Below are 25617 nucleotides of genomic sequence, written 5' to 3'. Positions count from 1 at the left end.
ATCCGGCTATATGTTGGGAAAATAACACAGCGGGGCACAGACTATCCAACAAATTCCTGGACTGCATTGGAGACAACTTTTTATTTCAGAAGGTTGAAAAAGCTACTGGGGGGAAGCTGTTCTAGACTTGATTTTAACAAATAGGGAGGAACTCGTTGAGAATTTGAAAGTAGAAGGCAGCCTGCATGAAAGTGATCATGAAATCATAGAGTTTGCAATTCTAAGGAAGGGTAGAAGGGAGAACAGCAAAATAGAGACAATGGATTTCAGGAAGGCAGATTTTGGTAAGCTCAGAGAGCTGATAGGTAAGGTCCCATGGGAATCAAGACTGAGGGGAAAAACAACTGAGGAGAGTTGGCAGTTTTTCAAAGGGACACTATTAAGGGCCCAAAAGCAAGCTATTCCGCTGGTTAGGAAAGATAGAAAATGTGGCAAAAGACCACCTTGGCTTAACCATGAGATCTTGCATGATCTAAAAAATAAAAAGGAGTCATATAAAAAATGGAAACTGGGACAGATTACAAAGGATGAATATAGGCAAACAACACAGGAATGCAGGGGCAAGATTAGAAAGGCAAAGGCACAAAATGAGCTCAAACTAGCTACGGGAATAAAGGGAAACAAGAAGACTTTTTATCAATACATTAGAAGCAAGAGGAAGACCAAAGACAGGGTAGGCCCACTGCTTAGTGAAGAGGGAGAAACAGTAACAGGAAACTTGGAAATGGCGGAGATGCTTAATGACTTCTTTGTTTCGGTCTTCACCGAGAAGTCTGAAGGAATGCCTAACATAGTGAATGCTAATGGGAAGGGGGTAGGTTTAGCAGATAAAATAAAAAAAGAACAAGTTAAAAATCACTTAGAAAAGTTAGATGCCTGCAAGTCACCCGGGCCTGATGAAATGCATCCTGGAATACTCAAGGAGCTAATAGAGGAGGTATCTGAGCCTCTAGCTATTATCTTTGGAAAATCATGGGAGACGGGAGAGATTCCAGAAGACTGGAAAAGGGCAAATATAGTGCCCATCTATAAAAAGGGAAATAAAAACAACCCAGGAAACTACAGACCAGTGAGTTTAACTTCTGTGCCAGGGAAGATAACGGAGCAAGTAATTAAGGAAATCATCTGCAAACACTTGGAAGGTGGTAAGGTGATAGGGAACAGCCATCATGGATTTGTGAAGAACAAATCACGTCAAACCAACCTGATAGCTTTCTTTGATAGGATAACGAGCCTTCTGGATAAGGGTGAGGCTGTGGATGTGGTATACCTAGACTTTAGTAAGGCATTTGATACGGTCTCGCATGATATTCTTATTGATAAACTAGGCAAATACAATTTAGATGGGGCTACTATAAGGTGGGTGCATAACTGGCTGGATAACCGTACTCAGAGAGTTGTAATTAATAGTTCCCAATCCTGCTGGAAAGCCATAACGAGTGGGGTATCGCAGGGGTCTGTTTTGGGACCGGCGCTGTTCAATATCTTCATCAACGACTTAGATATTGGCATAGAAAGTACGCTTATTAAGTTTGCGGATGATACCAAACTGGGAGGGATTGCAACTGCTTTGGAGGACAGGGTCATAATTCAAAATGATCTGGACAAATTGGAGAAATGGTCTGAGTTAAACAGGATGAAGTTTAACAAAGACAAATGCAAAGTGCTCCACTTAGGAAGGAACAATCAGTTTCACACATACAGAATGGGAAGAGACTGTCTAGGAAGAAGTACGGCAGAAAGGGATCTAGGGGTTATAGTGGACCACAAGCTAAATATGAGTCAACAGTGTGATGCTCTTGCAAAAAAAGCAAACCTGATTCTGGGATGTATTAACAGGTGTGTTGTGAGCAAGACACGAGAAGTCATTCTTCCGCTCTACTCTGCTCTGGTTAGGCCTCAGCTGGAGTATTGTGTCCAGTTCTGGGCACCGCATTTTAAAAAAGATGTGGAGAAATTGGAAAGGGTCCAGAGAAGAGCAACAAGAATGATTAAAGGTCTTGAGAACATGACCTATGAAGGAAGGCTGAAAGAATTGGCTTTGTTTAGTTTGGAAAAGAGAAGACTGAGAGGAGACATGATAGCAGTTTTCAGGTATTTAAAAGGGTGTCATAAGGAGGTGGGAGAAAACTTGTTCACCTTAGCCTCTAAGGATAGAACCAGAAGCAAATGGTTTAAACTGCAGCAAGGGAGGTCTAGGTTGGACATTAGGAAAAAGTTCCTAACTGTCAGGGTGGTTAAACACTGGAATAAATTGCCGAGGGAGGTTGTGGAATCTCCATCTCTTGAGATATTTAAGAGTAGGTTAGATAAATGTCTATCAGGGATGGTCTAGATGGTATTTGGTCCTGCCATGCGGGCAGGGGACTGGACTCGATGACCTCTCGAGGTCCCTTCCAGTCCTAGAATCTATGAATGTATGAAAAAAAACTGTTCTCCACCCCCACCCAGGTTGGCCAGGGAGGCGGCTCTAGCAGGGGGGGCAGGAGGGATTCTGGCAGCAGTGAAGTGGGTTGAGGGGAAGTTGAGATCTTGACCCAAGTCATCCCAGACACTAATGCTAAGCCACAGGATGGCAGCATCTAGTGTCAGTGGAGTCCAAACACTATTTCAACCCCACAGTTTTTGAGGAACAGGAGAAAGGAGAAAAGAAGTAAGAGATGAAGAGAAAGGAAGGAGGGATGGGGGAAAAGGTAAAACAAAAAGGACAAACCCTAATGTCCCCAGTGATTCTACGGCACAAAATCCAAGGGATGAAATAAAATTCTGCCATCTTAAACTACTGTTTTCCATGCCTAGAATTCAGCTGGCACCAGGTGGATCAGACTGAACAGGTTACAAACCTCTCCGAGGCACTTACTTTCTCAACAGGGACGTCTGTTTTCTAGTAAAATCAGTAAAAGGAAAGGAAACAACTCGAAAGAGGTTCCTCCTCGCATTCACATATGTGAACCCTAATACTCTCTCAGTCCTCAAAGAGAGACCTCGAGAAGGAGACTTCCTGAAGCAAAGCCACAGGGGTCTCTGAGGTTTCCCTGGCCCTGGGCCCCTGTCCTGCCTGGCTGATATCAGCATCTCTCTCTGAGGTCACCACCTCCCTAACACCTTTGAGCAATTCACCTCCTCAACCCCAGAATGGAATCTTCTTGTCCTTTCTAGTAACCTCCAGTGCCAACCCCACTCCTTGTAGGATGAGCTCCTGCTACCTCCTGCTCAGTGCCCTTGACAGCTGTTCCACCTCCAAACCACAGCTCAAGTTATCAGAACCCTCTTCTCCACCCGCACCCAGGTTGGGCAGGGAGGCGGATCTAGGAGGGGGGGCAGCAGGGATTCTGAAAGCAGAAAAGTGCGTTGCGGGGAGGTTGAGACCTTGCCCCAAGTCATCCCAGACAGTCATGTTAAGCCACAGGATGGGAGCATCTAGTGTCAGTGGAGTCCAAGCACTATTTAAACCTCACAGTATTCGATCAACTTTCCACAAGGGGAGGTGAAGAGCACCGCCAACAACAAACACACACACACACACACACACACCCCACTCCTGGTGGTGGGAGGGGAACAGGAGAAAGGACAAAAGAAGTAAGAGATGAAGAGAAAGGAAGGAGGGATGGAGGAAAAGGTAAAACGAAAAGGACAAAACCTAATGTCCCCAGTGATTCCACGGGACAAAATCCCAGGGAGGGAATAAAATTCTGCCACCTTGAGCTAGTGTTTTCCATGCCTAGAATTCAGCTGGCACCAGGTGGATCAGACTGAAAAGGTTACAAACCTCTCCGAGGCTCTTACCTTCTTAACAGGGACGTCTGTTTTCTAGTAAAATCAGTAAAAGGAAAGGAGAAAACTCGAAAGAGGCTCCTGCACGCACTCACGTACGTGAACCCTAATACTCTCTCAGTCCTCAAAGAGAGACCTCGAGAAGGAGACTTGCTGAAGCAAAGCCACAGGGTCTCTGAGGTTTCCCTGGCCCTGTGCTATTTCAAACAGGGCGTGTTAGTTTTCCTTTCTTTTCTCAACTTGTAAATGTACCTTTTACTAGAGTGTTTATCTTTGTTTGCTGTACTTTGAACCTAAGACTAGAGGGGAGTCCTCTGAGCTCTTTAAGTTTGATTACCCTGTAAGGTTAATTTCCATACTGATTTTACAGAGATGATTTTTACCTTTTTCTTTAATTAAAAGCCTTATTTTTAAGAACCTGATTGATTTTTCCTTGTTTTAAGATCCAAGGAGTTTGGATCTTGATTCACCAGGACTTGGTGGGAGGAAGGAGGGGGGATGGTTAATTTCTCCTTGTTTTAAGATCCAAGGGGTTTGGATCTGTATTCACCAGGGAATTGGTGAAAGGTTTCTCAAGGCTACCCAGGGGAGGAAATTAGCCTTGGGATGGTGGTTAAGCTTAGAAGTTTTCAGGCAGGCCCCTACATTTGTACCCTAAACTTCAAAGTGGGCATTCAGCCTTGACACAGGTACTCTCTGTGGATCACCCGACTCAATGCGTCTTCTTTCTAGGAAGCAAGCCGGCTAGACAGTAAAACATCAGAGGCTGCTCCCAATACTACTGTTTCCAAAATTTGTAGACTTTATGGCCACAAGACACCTTTAGAGCATCTCATCTAAGCCCCTGCATATCATAGGCCTCCTGTATAGTACAATAGTTACTTTTTGGGCGCACACATTCCAGAAAGGCATCTAGTCTTCATTCAATGACATCAAGAGATGGAGAATCCACCACTTTCCCTTTTAGTGAGTGCCAGGGGGCTCCATTTCCCCTTCCACTAGCTCCCCATTTACAGTAAACCAAAGCAGTACCTGCAGCAGGGAGCGGGAGTTGCTGATGGCCTCAGAGGCACAGCCCCTGCAGTGTCTCAGGCACCTGGCGCAAGTGCAGGATGATGCGGAGCTGGTGCATCGCTTTGGCCGTGACGTCCTCCTGCTGCAAGGGAACGAGAACCTGTCAGAGACTCAAACGTCCCGAGGAATCAGGAGGAATTAAGGGCACCTGGAACCAGCAGTATTTCCACCCAGCACCTGCCGACCACTGAGGGATGAATTCACCTCCTCAACCCCAGAATGGAGTCTTCTTGTCCTTTCTAGTAACCTCCAGTGACAACCCCCCTCCTTGTAGGGTGAGCTCCTGCTACCTCTCCCTCAGTGCCCTTGACAGCTTTTCCACCACCAAACCACAGCTCAAGTTATCAGAACCCTCTTCTCCACCCCCACCCAGGTTGGGCAGGGAGGCGGCTTTAGCAGGGGGGGCAGGAGGAATTCTGCCAGCAGTGAAGTGCGTTGCGGGGAGGTTGAGATATTGTCTGAAGTCATCCCAGACACTAATGCTAAGCCACAGGATGGCAGCATCTAGTGTCAGTGGAGTCCAAGCACTATTTCAACCATACAGTTTTGGATGAACTCCCCACAAGGGGAGGTGAAGAGCACCCCCAGCAACACACACACAAACACACACACACACACACACCACTCCTGGTGGTGAAAGGGGAACAGGAGAAAGGACAAAAGAAGTAAGATATGAAGAGAAAGGAAGGGGGGATGGAGGAAAAGGTAAAACGAAAATGAGAAACACTAATGTTCCCTGTGATTCTACGGGACAAAATCCCACAGAGGGAATAAAATTCTGCCACCTTAAACTAGTGTTTTCCATGCCTAGAATTCAGCTGGCACCAGATGGACCTCATTGAGCAGCTTCCAAAACCTCTTGGAGGCTCTTACCTTCTAAATAGGGACGTCTGTTTTCTAGTAAAATCCGTCAAAGGAAAGGAGAAAACTCCAAAGAGGCTCCTGCTCGCACTCACACATGTGAACACTAATACTCTCTCAGTCCTCAAAGAGAGACCTCGAGAAGGAGACTTGCTGAAGCAATAACAGAGACTTGGTGGGATAACTCACATGACTGGAGTACTGTCATGGATGGATATAAACTGTTCAGGAAGGACAGGCAGGGCAGAAAAGGTGGGGGAGTTGCATTGTATGTAAGAGAGGAGTATGAGTGCTCAGAGGTCCGGTATGAAACTGTAGAAAAACCTGAGAGTCTCTGGATAAAGTTGAGAAGTGTGAACAACAAGGGGGATGTCGTGGTTGGAGTCTGGTATAGACCACCAGACCAGGGGGATGAGGTGGACGAGGCTTTCTTCTGGCAACTAGCAGAAGTTGCTAGATCGCAGGCCCTGGTTCTCATGGGAGACTTTAATCACCCTGATATCTGCTAGGAGAGCAATACAGCGGTGCACAGACAATCCAGGAAGTTTTTGGAACGTGTAGGGCACAATTTCCTGGTGCAAGTGCTGGAGGAACCAACTAGGGGCAGAGCTTTTCTCGACCTGCTGCTCACAAACAGGGAAGAATTAGTAGGGGAAGCAAAAGTTGATGGGAACCTGGGAGGCAGTGACCATGAGATGGTCGAGTTCAGGATCCTGACACAAGGAAGAAAGGAGAGCAGCAGAATATGGACCCTGGACTTCAGAAAAGCAGACTTTGACTCCCTCAGGGAACAGATGGGCAGGATCCCCTGGGAGAATAACATGAAGGGCAAAGGGGTCCAGGAGAGCTGGCTGTATTTTAAAGAATCCTTATTGCGGTTGCAGGAACAAACCATCCCGATGTGTAGAAAGAATAGTAAATATGGCAGGCGACCAGCTTGGCTAAACAGTGAAATCCTTGCTGATCTTAAACGCAAAAAAGAAGCTTACAAGAAGTGGAAGATTGGAGAAATGACCAGGGAGGAGTATAAAAATATTGCTCAGGCATGCAGGAGTGAAATCAGGAAGGCCAAATCACACTTGGAGTTGCAGCTAGCAAGAGATGTTAAGAGTAACAAGAAGGGTTTCTTCAGGTATGTAAGCAACAAGAAGAAAGTCAAGGAAAGTGTGGGCCCCTTACTGAATGAGGGAGGCAACCTAGTGACCGAGGATGTGGAAAAAGCTAATGTACTCAATGCTTTTTTTGCCTCTGTCTTCACGAACAAGGTCAGCTCCCAGACTGCTGCACTGGGCAGCACAATATGGGGAGAAGGTGACCAGCCCTCTGTGGAGAAAGAAGTGGTTCGGGACTATTTAGAAAAACTGGACGTGCACAACTCCATGGGGCTGGATGCGCTGCATCCGAGGGTGCTAAAGGACTTGGCGGATGAGATTGCACAGGCATTAGCCATTATTTTTGAAAACTCATGGCGATCGAGGGAGGTCCCGGATGACTGGAAAAAGGCTAATGTCGTGCCCATCTTTAAAAAAGGGAAGGAGGAGGATCCGGGGAACTACAGGCCAGTCAGCCTCACCTCAGTCCCTGGAAAAATCATGGAGCAGGTCCTCAAGGAATCAATGATGAAACACTTAGAGGAGAGGAAAGTGATCAGGAACAGTCAGCATGGATTCACCAAGGGGAAGTCGTGCCTGACTAACCTAATTGCCTTCTATGATGAGATAACTGGCTCTGTGGATGAGGGGAAAGCAGTGGATGTGTTATTCCTTGACTTTAGCAAAGCTTTTGATACGCTCTCCCACAGTATTCTTGCCACCAAGTTAAAGAAGTATGGGCTGGATGAATGGACTGTAAGGTGGATAGAAAGCTGGCTGGATCGTCGGGCTCAACGGGTAGTGATCAATGGCTCCATGTCTAGTCGGCAGCCGGTTTCAAGCGGAGTAGTGCCCCAAGGGTCGGTCCTGGGGCCGGTTTTGTTTAATATCTTTATTAATGATCTGGAGGATGGTGTGGACTGCACTCTCAGCAAGTTTGCAGATGACACTAAACTAGGAGGCGTGGTAGATACGCTAGAGGGTAGGGATCGGATACAGAGGGACCTAGACAAATTAGAGGATTGGGCCAAAAAAAACCTGATGAAGTTCAACAAGGACAAGTGCAGAGTCCTGCACTTAGGACGGAAGAATCCCATGCACTGCTACAGACTAGGGACCGAATGGCTAGGTAGCAGTTCTGCAGAAAAGGACCTAGGGGTCACAGTGGACGAGAAGCTGGATATGAGTCAACAGTGTGCTCTTGTTGCCAAGAAGGCTAACGGCATTTTGGGCTGTATAAGTAGGGGCATTGCCAGCAGATCGAGGAACGTGATCGTTCCCCTTTATTCGACATTGGTGAGGCCTCATCTAGAATACTGTGTCCAGTTTTGGGCCTGTGGAAGCAGAGAAAGAGCTCACAGGAAGGGGATGCAATGAATGACAGTTCGTTAGCAAGAGTTAGGCTAACTGTAACCCTAATAACGCGAGATTTGTAGAAGCGAGAAATGTGTGAGGCGGGTGAGAAAGAACTGTGTAAGAAGTCATTATGACCTGGTATAGATAAGGTGTAGAAGACCTTGTGTAGATAAGGTATAGAAAATATTGTATGTTGGCAAGAGTCAAAACAAGTGAAGAAATGAGATATCAAGATGGCCTATGTATAAACAAAACGCAGCTGTCCCTCGTTATTTCTGTAATGAAAGGTATAAATGCTTGCTGTAATTAGTTACCTGGGAGAGACGTGCTTAGCTCTCTCCCTCTGGGCAATTGTGAGAGTTAATAAAGCATCTGACTTGCTGTACCTAAACAAATAGTGAGAACTCTGTTTTTCTCCGACAGGCCCCACACAACAAGAAGGATGTGGAAAAATTGGAAAGAGTCCAGCGGAGAGCAACAAAAATGATTAGGGGTCTGGAGCACATGACTTATGAGGAGAGGCTGAGGGAACTGGGATTGTTTAGTCTCCAGAAGAGAAGAATGAGGGGGGATTTGATAGCAGCCTTCAACTACGTGAAGGGGGGTTCCAAAGAGGATGGAGCTCGGTTGTTCTCAGTGGTGGCAGATGACAGAACAAGGAGCAATGGTCTCAAGTTGCAGTGGGGGAGGTCCAGGTTGGATATTAGGAAACACTATTTCACTAGGAGGGTGGTGAAGCACTGGAATGCGTTACCTAGGGAGGTGGTGGAGTCTCCTTCCTTGGAGGTTTTTAAGGCCCGGCTTGACAAAGCCCTGGCTGGGATGATTTAGTTGGGAATTGGTCCTGCTTTGAGGAGGGGGTTGGACTAGATGACCTCTTGAGGTCCCTTCCAACCCTGATATTCTATGATTCTATGATTCTATGAAAGCCACAGGGGTGTCTGAGGTTTCCCTGGCCCTAAGCTCCTGTCCTGCCTGGCTGATGTCAGCATCTCTCTCGGAGGTCACCACCTCCCTAACACCTTTGACCAATAGGCTGAGGTCCTGAAAAGGCCTTTGTGATGTCACTACCACACCCACCCATCCCCGGAAGTGCTAATGTCCTGCTGCTGGCCTGACACTTTGAAGGTTTGAGCTACTCTGTGTGGATCACCCCACTCAATGCGTCTTCATTCTAGGAAGCAAGCCGGTTAGACACTAAAACATCAGGGGCTGCTCCCAATGCTACACTCAGTGTTTCCAAAATTAGGAGACTTTATGGCCACAAGAGACCTTTAGAGCATCTCATCTAACCCCCTGCATATCATAGGCTTCCTGTAGAGCACAACAGTTACTTTCTTAGAAAACACATTCCAGAAAGGCATCTAGTCTTCATTCAATGACATCAAGAGATGGAGAATCCACCACTTTCCCATTTAGTGAGTGCCAGGGGGTTCCATTTCCCCTTCCACTAGCTCCCCATTTACAGTAAACCAAAGCAGTACCTGCAGCAGGGAGCGGGAGTTGCTGATGGCCTCAGAGGCACAGCCCCTGCAGTGTCTCAGGCACCTGGGGCAAGTGATGGATGATGCGGAGCTGGTGCATAGCTTTGGCCGTGACGTCCTCCTGCTGCAAGGGAACGAGAACCTGTCAGAGACTCAAACGCCCCGAGGAATCAGGGGGAATTAAGGGCACCGGGAATCAGCAGTATTTCCACTCAGCACCTGCCCACCACAGAGGGATGAATTCACCTCCTGAACCCCAGAATGGAGTCTTATTGTCCTTTCTAGTAACCTCCAGTGCCAAATCCCCTCCTTGAAGGGTGAGCTGCTGCTACCTCCCTCTCAGTGCCCTTGACAGCTGTTCCACCACCAAACCACAGCTCAAGTTATCAAAACCCTCTTCTCCACCCCCACCCAGGTTGGCCAGGGAGGCGGCTCTAGCAGTGGTGGCAGGTGGGATTCTGCCAGCAGTGAAGTGGGTTGCGGGGAGGTTGAGATCTTGCCCCAAGTCATCCCAGACACCAATGCTAATCCACACGATGGCAGCATCTAGTGTTAGTGGAGTCCAAGCACTATTTCAACCACACAGGTTTGGATGAACTCCCCACAAAGGGAGGTGAAGAGAACCCCCAGCAAAACACACACACACACACACACACACACACAAACCACTCCCGGTGGTGGGAGGGGAACAGGAGAAAGGACAAAAGAAGTAAGAGATGAAGAGAAAGGAAGGAGGGAGGGAGGAAAAGGTAAAACGAAAAGGACAAACACTAATGTCCCCAGTGATTCTACGGGACAAAATCACAGGGAGGGAATAAAATTCTGCCACCTTGAACTAGTGTTTTCCATGCCTAGAATTCAGCTGGCACCAGGTGGATCAGACTGAACAGGATACAAACCTCTACGAGGCACTTACTTTCCTCAAAGAGAGACCTCAAGGAGGAGACTTGCTGAAGCAAAGCCAGAGGGGTCTCTGAGCTTTCCCTGGCCCTCATGTCAGCATCTCTCTCTGATGTCAGCATCTCTCTCTGAGGTCACCACCTCCCTAACACATTTGACCAATAAGCTGACGTCCTGCAAAAGGCCTTTGTGATGTCACTGCCACACCCAACCAAACCCTGAAGTGCTAATGTCCTCCTGCTGGCCTGACACTTTGAACGTTTGAGCTACTCTGTGTGGATCACCCCACTCAATGCGTCTTCATTCTAGGAAGCAAGCCGGCTAGACAATAAAACATCAGAGGCTGCTCCCAATGCTACACTCCGTGTTTCCAAAATTACTACACTTTATGGCCAGAAGAGACCTTTAGAGCATCTCATCTAAGCCCCTGCATATCATGGGCTTCCTGTATAGTACAATAGTTACTTTTTGGGCACAAACATTCCAGAAAGGTATCTAGTCTAAATTAAATGACATTAAGAGATGGAGAATCCATCACTTTCCCTTTTAGTGAGTGCCAGGGGGATCCATTTCCCCTTCCACTAGCTCCCCATTTACAGTGAGCCAGAACAGTACCTGCAGCAGGGAGCGGGAGTTCCTGAAGGCCTCAGAGGCGCAGCACCTGCAGTGTCTCAGGCACGTGGCGTAAGTGCAGGATGATGCAGAGCTGGTGCATCATTTTGGCCCTGACGTCCTCCTGCTGCAAGGGAACGAGAACCTGTCAGAGACTCAAAGGCCCCGAGGAATCAGGGGGAATTAAGGGAACCTGGAACCAGGAGTATTTCCACCCAGCACCTGCCCATCAATGAGAGATGAATTCACCTCCTGAACCCCACAATGGAGTCTTCTTGTCCTTTCTAGAAACCTCCAGAGCCAACCCCCCTCCTTGTAGGGTGAGCTCCTGCTACCTCCTGCTCAGTGCCCTTCACAGACATTCCACCTCCAAACCACAGCTAAAGTCATCAGAACCCTCTTCTCCACCCCGACACAGGATGGGCTGGGAGGCGGCTCTAACAGGGTGTGCAGGAGGGATTCTGACAGCAGTGAAGTGGGTTGCAGGGAGGTTGAGATCTTGACCCAAGTCATCCCAGACACTAATGCTAAGTCACACAATGGCAGCATCTACTGTCAGTGGGGTCCAAGCACTATTTCAACCCCACAGTTTTGGATCAACTCCCCACAAGGGGAGGTGAAGAGAACCAACAGAGCACACACACACACACACACACACACACACACACACACACACACACACCACTCCTGGTGGTGTGAGGGGAACAAGAGAAAGGACAAAAGAAGTAAGAGATGAAGAGAAAGGAAGGAGGGATGGAGGAAAAGGTAAAACGAAAAGGACAAACCCTAGTGTCCCCAGTGATTCTACGGGACAAAATTCCAGGGAGGGAATAAAATTCTGCCACCTTAAACTACTGTTTTCCATGCCGAGAATTCAGCTGGCACCAGATGGATCAGACTGAGCAGGTTCCAAAACCTCTTGGAGGCTCTTACCTTCTAATTTTCAAGTAAAATCAGTAAAAGGAAAGGAGAAAACTCGAAAGAGGCTCCTGCTCGCACTTAAATACGTGAACCCTAATACTCTCTCAGTCCTCAAAAAGAAACCTCGAGAAGCAGACTTGCTGAAGCAAAGCCACAGGGGTCTCTGAGGTTTCCCTGGTCGTAAGCCCCTGTCCTCCCTGGCTGAAGACAGCATCTCTCTCTGAGGTCACCACCTCCCTAACACCTTTGACCAGTACGCTGAGGTCCTTGAAAAAGCCTTTGTGATATCACTGCCACACCCAACCAAACCCTAAAGTGCTCATGTCGTGCTGCTTGCCTGACACTTTGAAGGTTTGAGCTACGCTCTGTGGATCACACCACAAAATTCGTCTTCATTCTAGGAAGCAAGCTAGCTAGACAGTAAAACATCAGAGGCTGCTCCCAATACTACACTCAGTGTTTCCAAAATTTGTAGACGTTATGGCCACAAGAGACCTTTAGAGCATCTCATCTAAGCCCCTGCATATCATAGGCCTCCTGTATAGTACAATAACTACTTTTTGGGCACACACATTCCAGAAAGGCATCTAGTCTTCATTCAATGACATCAAGAGATGGAGAATCCACCACTTTCCCTTTTAGTGAGTGCCAGGGGGCTCCATTTCGCCTTCCACTAGCTCGCCATTTACAGGGAGACAGAGCAGTACCTGCAGCAGGGAGCAGGAGATGCTGAAGGCATCAGAGGCGCAGCCCCTGCAGTGTCTCAGGCACCTGGCGCAAGTGGCGGATAATGCGGGTGCATCACTTTGGCCGTGACGTCCTCCTCCTGCAAGGGAACGAGAACCTGTCAGAGACTGAAACGCCCCGAGGAATCAGGGGGAATTAAGGGCACCTGGAACCAGCAGTATTTCCACTCAGCACCTGCCCACCACTGAGGGATGAATTCACCTCCTGAACCCCAGAATGGAGTCTTCTTGTCCTTTCTAGTAACCTCCAGTGCCAACCCCCCTCCTTGAAGGATGAGCTCCTGCTTCCTCCCACTCAGTGTTCTTGACAGCTGTTCCACCTCCAAACCAAACCTCAAGTTATCAGAACCCTCTTGTCCACCCCCAACCAGGTTGGGCATGGAGGCGGCTCTAGCGGGGGGGCCGGAAGGAATTCTGCCAGAAGTGAAGAGGTTGAGGGGAGGTTGAGATCTTGCCCCAAGTCATCCCAGACACTAATGCTAAGCCACAGGATGGCAGCATCTTGTGTCAGTGGAGTCCAAGCACTATTTCAACCCCACAGTTTTAGAGGAACTTCCCACAAGGAGAGGTGAAGAGAACCCCCAGCAATACACACACAGACACACAAACACACACTACTCCTGGTGGTGGGAGGGGAACAAGAGAAAGGACAAAAGAAGTAAGAGATGAAGAAAAAGGAAGGAGGGATGGAGGAAAAGGTAAAATGAAAAGGACAAACGCTAATATCCCTAGTGATTCTACGGGATAAAATACAAGGGACGGAATAAAATTCTGCCACCTTGAACTAGTGTTTCCCATGCCTAGAATTCAGCTGGCACCAGATGGATCAGACTGTGGAGGTTCCAAAACCTCTTGGAGGCTCTTACCTTCTCAACAGGGAAGTCTGTTTTCATAGAATCATAGAATATCAGAGTTGGAAGGGACCTCAAGAAGTCATCTAGTCCAACCCCATGCTCAGAGCAGGACCAATTCCCAGCTAAATCATCCCAGCCAGGTCTTTGTCAAGCCGGGCCTTAAAAACCTCCAAGGAAGGAGACTCCATTTTTTTTCCCCATCTTATATGGAACCAATCACCAGAGACCCCAACCATCGAAAAATCCCCAAATGTGCTTTGTTGCTTCTAACTAATTTCTAGTAAAATCAGTAAAAGGAAAGGAGAAAACTCGAAAGAGGCTCCTGCTCCCACTCACATACGTGAACCCTAATACTCTGTCAGTCCTCAAAGAGAGACCTCGAGAAGGAGACTTGCTAAAGCAAAACCACAGGGGTCTCTGAGGTTTCCCTGGCCCTGTGCTCCTGTCATGCCTGGCTCATGTCAGCATCTCTCTCTGAGGTCACCACCTCCCTAACACCTTTGAGCAATTCACCTCCTCAACCCCAGAATGGAGTCTTCTTGTCCTTTCTAGTAACCTCCAGTGTCAACCCCACTCCTTGTAGGATGAGCTCCTGCTACCTCCAGCTCAGTGCCCTTGACAGCTGTTCCACCTCCAAACCACAGCTCAAGTTATCAGAACCCTCTTCTCCACCCCCACCCAGGTTGGGCAGGGAGGCGGATCTAGCTGGGGGGGCAGCAGGGATTCTGAAAGCAGAAAAGTGCGTTGCGGGGAGGTTGAGACCTTGCCCCAAGTCATCGCAGACAGTAATGTTAAGCCACATGATGGGAGCATCTAGTGTCAGTGGAGTCCAAGCACTATTTCAACCTCACAGTATTCGATCAACTTTCCACAAGGGGAGGTGAAGAGCACCGCCAACAACACACACACACACACACACACACACTCCTGGTGGTGGGAGGGGAACAGGAGAAAGGACAAAAGAAGTAAGTGATGAAGAGAAAGGAAGGAGGGATGGAGGAAAAGGTAAAACGAAAAGGACAAAACCTAATCTCCCCAGTGATTCCACGGGACAAAATCCCAGGGAGGGAATAAAATTCTGCCACCTTGAACTAGTGTTTCCCATGCCTAGAATTCAGCTGGCACCAGGTGGATCAGACTGAAAAGGTTACAAACCTCTCCGAGGCTCTTAACTTCTTAACAGGGACGTCTGTTTTCTAGTAAAATCAGTAAATAGAAAGGAGAAATCTCGAAAGAGGCTCCTGCTCGCACTCACATACGTCAGCCCTAATACTCTCTCAGTCCTCAAGAGAAACCTCGAGAAGGAGACTTGCTGAAGCAAAGCCACAGGGGTCTCTGAGGTTTCCCTGGCCATGCGCCCCTGTCCTGCCTCGCTGATGGCAGCATCTCTCTCTGAGGTTACCACCTCCCTAACACCTTTGACCAATATGCTGAGGTCCTGCAAAAGACCTTTGTGATATCACTGCCACCAATCAAACCCTTAAGTGCTAGTGTCCTGCTGCTGGCCTGACACTATGAAGGTTTGAGCTACTCTCTGTGGATCACCCCACTCAATGCATCCTCATTCTAGGAAGCAAGCGGGCTAGACAGTAAAACATCAGAGGCTGCTCCCAATGCTACACTCAGTGTTTCCAAAATTAGTAGACTTTATGGTCAGAAGAGACCTTTAGAGCATCTAATCTAAGCCCCTGCATATCATAGGCTTCCTGTATAGTACAATAGTTACTCTTTGGGCACACACATTCCAGAAAGGCATCTAGTCTTCATTCAATGACATCAAGAGATGGAGAATCCACCACTTTCCCTTTTAGTGAGTGCCAGGGGGTTCCATTTCCCCTTCCATTAGCACCCCATTTACAGTGAGCCAGAGCAGTACCTGCAGCAGGGAGTGGGAGTTGCTGATGTCCACAGAGGCACAGCCCTTGCAGTGTCAACTTCCCACAAGGGGAGGTGAAGAGCACCCCCAGCAACACACACAAACACACACACCACTCCTGGTGGTGGGAGGGGAACAAGAGAAAGCAAGGAGGGATGGAGGAAAAGGTAAAATGAAAAGGACAATCCCTAATGTCCCCAGTGATTCTACGGCACAAAATCCCAGGTGGGCTATAAAATTCTGCCACCTTGAACTAGTGTTTTCCATGCCTAGAATTCAGCTGGCAACAGATGGATCAGACTGCAGACTGAGCAGGTTAAAAACCTCTCCAAGGTTCTTACCTTCTCAACAGGCACGTCTGTTTTCTAGTAAAATCAATAAAAGGAGAAACTCGAAAGAGGTTCCTCCTCGCACTCACATACTTGAACCCTAATACTCTCTGAGTCCTAAAAAGGGAGACCTCGAGAAGGAGACTTGCTAAAGCAAAGCCAAAGGGGTCTCTGAGGTTTCCCTGGTCCTGCGCTCCTGTCCTGCCTGGCTGATGTCAGCATCTCTCTCTCAGGTAACCACCTCCCTAACACCTTTGACCCATAGGCTGAGGTCCAGGATAAGGCCTTTGTGATATCACTGCCACACCGAACCAAACCCTAAGGTGCTAATGTCCTGCTACTGGCCTGACACTTTGAAGGGAGACAGAGCAGTACCTGCAGCAGGGAGCGGGAGTTGCTGAAGGCCTCAGAGGCGCAGCCCCTGCAGTGTCTCAGGCACCTGGCGCAAGTGGCGGATGATGCGGGTGCATCACTTTGGCCGTGACGTCCTCCTCCTGCAAGGGAACGAGAACCTGTCAGAGACTCAAACGCCCCGAGGAATCAGGGGGAATTAAGGGCACCTGGAACCAGCAGTATTTAGACTGACTACCTGCCCACCACTGAGGGATGAATTCACCTCCTGAACCCCAGAATGGAGTCTTCTTGTCCTTTCTAGTATCCTCCAGTGCCAACCCCCCTCCTTGTAGGATTAGCTCCTGCTACCTCCCCCTCAGTGTTCTTCACAGCTGTTCCACCTCCAAACCAAACCTCAAGTTATCAGAACCCTCTTCTGCACCCCCAACCAGGTTGGGCATCGAGGCGGCTCTAGCGGGGGGGCAGGAGGGATTCTGCCAGAAGTGAAGTGGGTTGAGGGGAGGTTGAGATCTTGCCCCAAGTCATCCCAGACACTAATGCTAAGCCACAGGATGGCAGCATCTAGTGTCAGTGGAGTCCAAGCACTATTTCAACCATACAGTTTTGGATGAACTCCCCACAAGGGGAGGTGAAGAGCACCCCCAGCAACACACACACAAACACACACACACACACACCACTCCTGGTGGTGAAAGGGGAACAGGAGAAAGGACAAAAGAAGTAAGAGATGAAGAGAAAGGAAGGAGGGATGGAGGAAAAGGTAAAACGAAAAGGACAAACCCTAATGGTCCCCAGTGGTTCTACGGGACAAAATCCCAGGGAGGGAATAAAATTCTGCCATCTTAAACTACTGTTTTCCATGCCTAGAATTCAGCTGGCACCAGATGGATCAGACTGAGCAGGTTCCAAAACCTCTTGGAGGCTCTTACCTTCTAAATAGGGACGTCTGTTTTCTAGTAAAATCCGTCAAAAGGAAAGGAGAAAACTCGAAAGAGGCTCCTGCTCACACTCACATACGTCAACCCTAACACTCTCTCAGTCCTCAAAGAGAGACCTCGAGAAGGAGACTTGCTGAAGCAAAGCTACAGGGGTCTCTGAGGTTTCCCTGGCCCTGTGCTCCTGTCCTGCCAGGCTGATGTCAGCATCTCTCTCGGAGGTCACCACCTCCCTAACACCTTTGACCAATAGGCTGACGTCCTGCAAAAGGCCTTTGTGATAACACTGCCACACCCACCCTTCCCCGGAAGTGCTAATGTCCTGTTGCTGGGCTGACACTTTGAAGGTTTCAGCTACTCTCTGTGGATCACCCCACTCAATGCCTGTTCATTCTAGGAAGCAAGCCGGCTAGACGGTAAAACATCAGAGGCTGCTCCCAATGCTACACTCAGTGTTTCCAAAATTAGGGGACTTTATGGCCAGAAGAGACCTTTAGAGCATCTCATCTAACCCCTTGCATACCATAGGCTTGCTGTATAGTACAATAGTTACTTTTTGGGCACACACATTGCAGAAAGGCATCTAGTCTTCCTTCAATGACATCAAGAGATGGAGAATCCACCACTTTCCCTTTTAGTGAGTGCCAGGGGGCTCCATTTCCCCTTTCACTAGCTCCCCATTTACAGTGAGCCAGAGCAGTACCTGCAGCAGGGAGCGGGAGTTGCTGATGGCCTCAGAGGCACAGCCCCTGCAGTGTCTCAGGAATCTGGCGCAAGTGCCGGATGATGCGGAGCTGGTGCATCACTTTTGGCCGTGACGTCCTCCTGCTGCAAGGGAAGGAGAACCTGTCAGAGACTCAAACGCCCCGAGGAATCAGCGGGAATTAAGGGCACCTGGAACCAGCACTACTTCCACCCATCACCTGCCCACCACTGAGGGATAAATTCACCTCCTGAACCCCAGAATGGAGTCTTCTTGTCCTTTCTAGTAACCTCCAGTGCCAACCCCCCTCCTTGAAGGATGAGCTCCTGCTATCTCCCCCTCAGTGCCCTTGACAGCTGTTCCACCTCCAAACCACAGCTCAAGTTATTAGTACCTTTGGACACAGACTGGCTAACCTAGTGAGGAGGGCTTTAAACTAGGTTCGACGGGGACAGGTGAGCAAAGCCCACAGGTAAGTGGGGAACATGGAGACCGGGGAGATGGGTCAAAAACGAGAGGGAGTGTGGGCTATATTGTCAGAGGGAAAGGAGGGTCAGGACAAAACTGGGAGGAAAGATCAAACCAGTATCTTAGAGCAAGTAATTAAGGAAATCATCTGCAAACACTTGGAAGGTGGTAAGGTGATAGGGAACAGCCAGCATGGATTTGTGAAGAACAAATCATGTCAAACCAATCTGATAGCTTTCTTTGATAGGATAACGAGCCTTGTGGATAAGGGTGAGGCTGTGGATGTGGTATACCTATACTTTAGTAAGGCATTTGATACGGTCTCGCATGATATTCTTATTGATAAACTAGGCAAATACAATTTAGATGGGGCTACTATAAGGTGGGTGCATAACTGGCTGGATAACTGTACTCAGAGAGTTGTTATTAATAGTTCCCAATCCTGCTGGAAAGCCATAACGAGTGGGGTATCGCAGGGGTCTGTTTTGGGACCGGCGCTGTTCAATATCTTCATCAACGACTTAGATATTGGCATAGAAAGTACGCTTATTAAGTTTGCGGATGATACCAAACTGGGAGGGATTGCAACTGCTTTGGAGGACAGGGTCATAATTCAAAATGATCTGGACAAATTGGAGAAATGGTCTGAGTTAAACAGGATGAAGTTTAACAAAGACAAATGCAAAGTGCTCCACTTAGGAAGGAACAATCAGTTTCACACATACAGAATGGGAAGAGACTGTCTAGGAAGGAGTACGGCAGAAAGGGATCTAGGGGTTATAGTGGACCACAAGCTAAATATGAGTCAACAGTGTGATGCTGTTGCAAAAAAAGCAAACCTGATTCTGGGATGTATTAACAGGTGTGTTGTGAGCAAGACACAAGAAGTCATTCTTCCGCTCTACTCTGCTCTGGTTAGGCCTCAGCTGGAGTATTGTGTCCAGTTCTGGGCACCGCATTTTAAAAAAGATGTGGAGAAATTGGAAAGGGTCCAGAGAAGAGCAACAAGAATGATTAAAGGTCTTGAGAACATGACCTATGAAGGAAGGCTGAAAGAATTGGCTTTGTTTAGTTTGGAAAAGAGAAGACTGAGAGGAGACATGATAGCAGTTTTCAGGTATTTAAAAGGGTGTCATAAGGAGGAGGGAGAAAACTTGTTCACCTTAGCCTCTAAGGATAGAACCAGAAGCAATGGGTTTAAAGTGCAGCAAGGGAGGTCTAGGTTGGACATTAGGAAAAAGTTCCTAACTGTCAGGGTGGTTAAACACTGGAATAAATTGACGAGGGAGGTTGTGGAATCTCCATCTCTTGAGATATTTAAGAGTAGGTTAGATAAATGTCTATCAGGGATGGTCTAGATGGTATTTGGTCCTGCCATGCGGGCAGGGGACTGGACTCGATGACCTCTCGAGGTCCCTTCCAGTCCGATAATCTATGAATGTATGAAAAAAACACTGTTCTCCACCCCCACCCAGGTTGGCCAGGGAGGCGGCTCTAGCAGGGGGGGCAGGAGGGATTCTGGCAGCAGTGAAGTGGGTTGCGGGGAAGTTGAGATCTTGACCCAAGTCATCCCAGACACTAATGCTAAGCCACAGGATGGCAGCATCTAGTGTTAGTGGAGTCCAAACACTATTTCAACCCCACAGTTTTCGAGGAACAGGAGAAAGGACAAAAGAAGTAAGAGATGAAGAGAAAGGAAGGAGGGATGGAGGAAAAGGTAAAACAAAAAGGACAAACCCTAATGTCCCCAGTGATTCTACGGCACAAAATCCAAGGGATGGAATAAAATTCTGCCATCTTAAACTACTGTTTTCCATGCCTAGAATTCAGCTGGCACCACGTGGATCAGACTGAGCAGCTGCCAAAACCTCTTGGAGGCTCTTACCTTCTAAACAGGGACGTCTGTTTTCTAGTAAAATCAGTAAAAGGAAAGGAGAAAACTCGAAAGAGGCTCCTGCACGCACTCACGTACATGAACCCTAATACTCTCTCAGTCCTCAAAGAAAGACCCCGAGAAGGAGACTTGCTGAAGCAAAGCCACAGGGTCTCTGAGGTTTCCCTGGCCCTGTGCTCCTGTCCTGCCAGGCTGATGTCAGCATCTCTCTCTGAGGTCACCACCTCCCTAACACATTTGACCAATAAGCTGACATCCTGCAAAAGGCCTTTGTGATGTCACTGCCACACCCAACCAAACCCTGAAGTGCTAATGTCCTGCTGCTGGCCTGACACTTTGAAGCTTTGAGGTTGTCATAACTATAAAGGGAAGGGTAACAGCTGTCCTGTGTACAGTACTATAAAATCCTCCTGGCCAGAGACTCCAAAATCCTTTTCCCTCTAAAGGGTTAAGAAGCTCAGGTAACCTGGCTGGCATCTGACCTAAAGGACCAATAAGGGGACAAGATACTTTCAAATCTTGGGGAGGGGAAGGCTTTTGTTTGTGTTCTTTGTTTGTGTGGGTGTTCGCCCTCGGGACTGAGAGGGACCAGACATCAATCCAGGTTCTCCACATCTTTCTAAACAAGTCTCTCCTATTTCAAACAAGGCGTGTTAGTTTTCCTTTGTTTTCTCAACTTGTAAATGTACCTTTTACTAGAGTGTTTATCTTTGTTTGCTGTACTTTGAACCTAAGACTAGAGGGGAGTCCTCTGAGCTCTTTAAGTTTGATTACCCTGTAAGGTTAATTTCCATACTGATTTTACAGAGATGATTTTTACCTTTTTCTTTAATTAAAAGCCTTATTTATAAGAACCTGATTGATTTTTCCTTGTTTTAAGATCCAAGGAGTTTGGATCTTGATTCACCAGAAGTTGGTGGGAGGAAGGAGGGGGGATGGTTAATTTCTCCTTGTTTTAAGATCCAAGGGGGTTGGATCTGTATTCACCAGGGAATTGGTGAAAGGTTTCTCAAGGCTACCCAGGGGAGGAAATTAGCCTTGGGATGGTGGTTAAGCTTAGAAGTTTTCATGCAGGCCCCTACATTTGTACCCTAAACTTCAAAGTGGGGATACAGCCTTGACACAGGTACTCTCTGTGGATCACCCCACTCAATGCGTCTTCATTCTAGGAAGCAAGCCAGCTAGACAGTAAAACATCAGACGCTGCTCCCAATACTACACTCAGTGTTTCCAAAATTAGTAGACTTTATGGCCACAAGAGACCTTTACAGCATCTCATCTAAGCCCCTGCATATCATAGGCCTCCTGTATAGTACAATAGTTACTTTTTGGGCGCACACATTCCAGAAAGGCATCTAGTCTTCATTCAATGACATCAAGAGATGGAGAATCCACCACTTTCCCTTTTAGTGAGTGCCAGGGGGCTCCATTTCCCCTTCCACTAGCTCGCCATTTACAGGGAGACAGAGCAGTACCTGCAGCAGGGAGTGGGAGTTGCTGAAGGCCTCAGAGGCGCAGCCCCTGCAGTGTCTCAGGCACCTGGCGCAAGTGGCGGATGATGCGGGTGCATAACTTTGGCCGTGATGTCCTCCTCCTGCAAAGGAACGAAAACCTGTCAGAGACTGAAACGCCCCGAGGAATCAGGGGGAATTAAGGGCACCTGGAACCAGCAGTATTTAAACTGACTACCTGCCCACCACTGAGGGATGAATTCACCTCCTGAACCCCAGAATGGAGTCTTCTTGTCCTTTCTAGTAACCTCCAGTGCCAACCCACCACCTTGTAGGGTGAGCTCCTGCTACCTCCCTCTCAGTGCCCTTGACAGCTGTTCTACCTCCAAACCACAGCTCAACTTATCAGAACCCTCTTCTCCACCCCAACCCAGGTTGCGCAGGGAGGCGGCCCTAGCAGGGGGGGCAGGAGGGATTCTGCCAGCAGTGAAGTGGGTTGCGGGGAAGTTGAGATCTTGCCCCAAGTTATCCCAGACACTAATGCCAAGCTACAGGATGGCAGCATCTAGTGTCAGTGGAGTCCAAGCACTATTTGAACCCGACAGTTTTGGATCAATTTCACACAAGGGGAGGTGAAGAGCACCCCCAGCAACACACACACCACTCCTGTAGGTGGGAGGGGAACAAGAGAAAGGACAAAAGAAGTAAGAGATGAAGAGAAAGGAAGGAGGGATGGAGGAAAAGGTAAAATGAAAAGGACAAACCCTAGTGTCCCCATGTCGGACATCAGGAATGGTAACATACATAAGCCAGTATGTGAACACTTCAATCTCCCTGGTCATTCTATTACAGATTTAAAAGTCACTATCATTGAACAAAAAAACTTCAGAAACAGACTTCAAAGAGAAACAGCAGAACTAAAATTCATTTGCAAATTCAACACCATTAATCTGGGCTTGAATAGGGACTGGGAGTGGCTGGCTCACTACAGAAACAGCTTTTCCTCTCCTGGAATTGACACCTCCTCATCTATTATTTGGAGTGGACTACATCCACCCTGATTTTTGAATTGGCCCTGTCAACACTGGTTCTCCACTTGTGAAGTAACTCCCTGCTCTCCATGTGTCAGTATATAATGCCTGCATCTGTAACTTTCACTCTATGCATCCGAAGAAGTGAGGTTTTTACTCACGAAAGCTTATGCCCAAATAAATCTGTTAGTCTTTAAGGTGCCACCAGACTCCTTGTTGTTTTCCTAATATCCCCAGTGATTCTACGGGACAAAATCCCAGGGAGGGAATAAAATTCTGCCACCTTAAACTAGTGTTTTCCATGCCTAGAATTCAGATGGCACCAGGTGGATCAGACTGAACAGGTTACAAACCTCTCCGAGGCACTTACTTTCTCAACAGGGACTTCTGTTTTCTAGTAAAATGGGTAAAAGGAAAGGAGAAAACTCGAAAGAGGCTCCTGCTCACACTCACATATGTGAACCCTAATACTCTCTCAGTCCTCAAAGAGAGCTCGAGAAGGAGACTTGCTGAAGCAAAGCCACAGGGGTCTCTGAGGTTTCCCTGGCCCTGCGCCCCTGTTTTGCCTGGCTGATGTGAGCATCTCTCTCTGAGGTCACCACCTCCCTAACACCTTTGACCAATAGGCTGAGGTCCTGAAAAGGCCTTTGTGATGTTACTGCCACACCCACCCATCCCCGGAAGTGCTAATGTCCTGCTGCTGGCCTGACACTTTGAAGGTTTGAGCTACTCTGTGTGGATCACCCCACTCAATGCGTCTTCATTCTAGGAAGCAAGCCGGCTAGACAGTAAAACATCAGAGGCTGCTCCCAATACTACACTCAGTGTTTCCAAAAGTAGGAGACTTTCTGGCCAGAAGAGACCTTTACAGCATCTCATCTAACCCCCTCCATATCTTAGGCTTCCAGTATAGTACAATAGTTACTTTTTGGGCACACACGTTCCAGAAAGGCATCTAGTCTTCAATCAATGACATCAAGAGTTGGAGAATCCACCACTTTCCCTTTTATTGAGTGCCAGGGGGCTCCATTTCCCCTTCCACTACCTCCCCATTTACAGTGAGCCAGAGCAGTACCTGCAGCAGGGAGCGGGAGTTGCTGATGGCCTCAGAGGCACAGCCCCTGCAGTGTCTCAGGAATCTGGCGCAAGTGCCGGATGATGCGGAGCTGGTGCATCACTTTTGGCCGTGACGTCCTCCTGCTGCAAGGGAACGAGAACCTGTCAGAGACTCAAACGCCCCGAGGAATCAGGAGGAATTAAGGGCACCTGGAACCAGCAGTATTTCCACCCAGCACCTGCCGACCACTGAGGGATAAATTCACCTCCTGAACCCCAGAATGGAGTCTTCTTCTCCTTTCTAGTAACCTCCAGTGCCAACCCCCCTCCTTGTAGGGTGAGCTCCTGCTATCTCCCCCTCAGTGCCCTTGACAGCTGTTCCACCTCCAAACCACAGCTCAAGTTATTAGTACCTTTGGACACAGACTGGCTAACCTAGTGAGGAGGGCTTTAAACTAGGTTCGACGGGGACAGGTGAGCAAAGCCCACAGGTAAGTGGGGAACATGGAGACCGGGGAGATGGGTCAAAAACGAGAGGGAGTGTGGGCTATATTGTCAGAGAGAAAGGAGGGTCAGGACAAAACTGGGAGGAAAGATCAAACCAGGGTCTTAGATGCCTATATACAAATGCGAGAAGTATGGGGAATAAGCAGGAAGAACTGGAAGTGCTAATAAATAAATACAACTATGACATTGTTGGCATCACTGAAACTTGGTGGGATAATACACATGATTGGAATGTTGGTGTGGATGGGTACAGCTTGCTCAGGAAGGATAGACAGGGGGAAAAGGGAGGAGGTGTTGCCTTGTATATTAAAAATGTACACACTTGGACTGAGGTAGAGATGGACATAGGAGACGGAAGTGTTGAGAGTCTCTGGGTTAGGCTAAAAGGGGTAAAAAACAAGGGAGATGTCATGCTAGGAGTCTACTACAGGCCACCTAATCAGGTGGAAGAGGTGGATGAGGCTTTTTTTATATTCTTATTGATAAACTAGGCAAATACAATTTAGATGGGGCTACTATAAGGTGGGTGCATAACTGGCTGGATAACCGTACTCAGAGAGTTGTTATTAATAGTTCCCAATCCTGCTGGAAAGCCATAACGAGTGGGGTATCGCAGGGGTCTGTTTTGGGACCGGCGCTGTTCAATATCTTCATCAACGACTTAGATATTGGCATAGAAAGTACGCTTATTAAGTTTGCGGATGATACCAAACTGGGAGGGATTGCAACTGCTTTGGAGGACAGGGTCATAATTCAAAATGATCTGGACAAATTGGAGAAATGGTCTGAGTTAAACAGGATGAAGTTTAACAAAGACAAATGCAAAGTGCTCCACTTAGGAAGGAACAATCAGTTTCACACATACAGAATGGGAAGAGACTGTCTAGGAAGGAGTACGGCAGAAAGGGATCTAGGGGTTATAGTGGACCACAAGCTAAATATGAGTCAACAGTGTGATGCTGTTGCAAAAAAAGCAAACCTGATTCTGGGATGTATTAACAGGTCTGTTGTGAGCAAGACACGAGAAGTCATTCTTCCGCTCTACTCTGCTCTGGTTAGGCCTCAGCTGGAGTATTGTGTCCAGTTCTGGGCACCGCATTTTAAAAAAGATGTGGAGAAATTGGAAAGGGTCCAGAGAAGAGCAACAAGAATGATTAAAGGTCTTGAGAACATGACCTATGAAGGAAGGCTGAAAGAATTGGCTTTGTTTAGTTTGGAAAAGAGAAGACTGAGAGGAGACATGATAGCAGTTTTCAGGTATTTAAAAGGGTGTCATAAGGAGGAGGGAGAAAACTTGTTCACCTTAGCCTCTAAGGATAGAACCAGAAGCAATGGGTTTA

The 25617-nt window shown here is 47.8% G+C and overlaps 1 long non-coding RNA gene across 1 annotated transcript; it reads right to left on the bottom strand.

Moving 5' to 3' along the window:
• Window positions 1-11155: 11155 nt before the first annotated feature.
• Window positions 11156-21826, bottom strand: LOC135977748 (uncharacterized). Its single transcript, XR_010595195.1, has 5 exons — window positions 21708-21826; window positions 17871-17995; window positions 16254-16372; window positions 12781-12899; window positions 11156-11279 (listed from the first exon to the last, which is right to left on the bottom strand). It is a non-coding gene; the product is annotated as an uncharacterized LOC135977748 (long non-coding RNA).
• Window positions 21827-25617: the final 3791 nt, after the last annotated feature.

The sequence above is a fragment of the Chrysemys picta genome, unplaced genomic scaffold (assembly GCF_011386835.1).
Source record: "Chrysemys picta bellii isolate R12L10 unplaced genomic scaffold, ASM1138683v2 scaf23, whole genome shotgun sequence".
Lineage (NCBI taxonomy): Eukaryota > Metazoa > Chordata > Testudines > Emydidae > Chrysemys > Chrysemys picta.
Note: the sequence above shows the minus strand (reverse complement) of the source record. Positions and strands in the feature narration are given on the sequence as shown.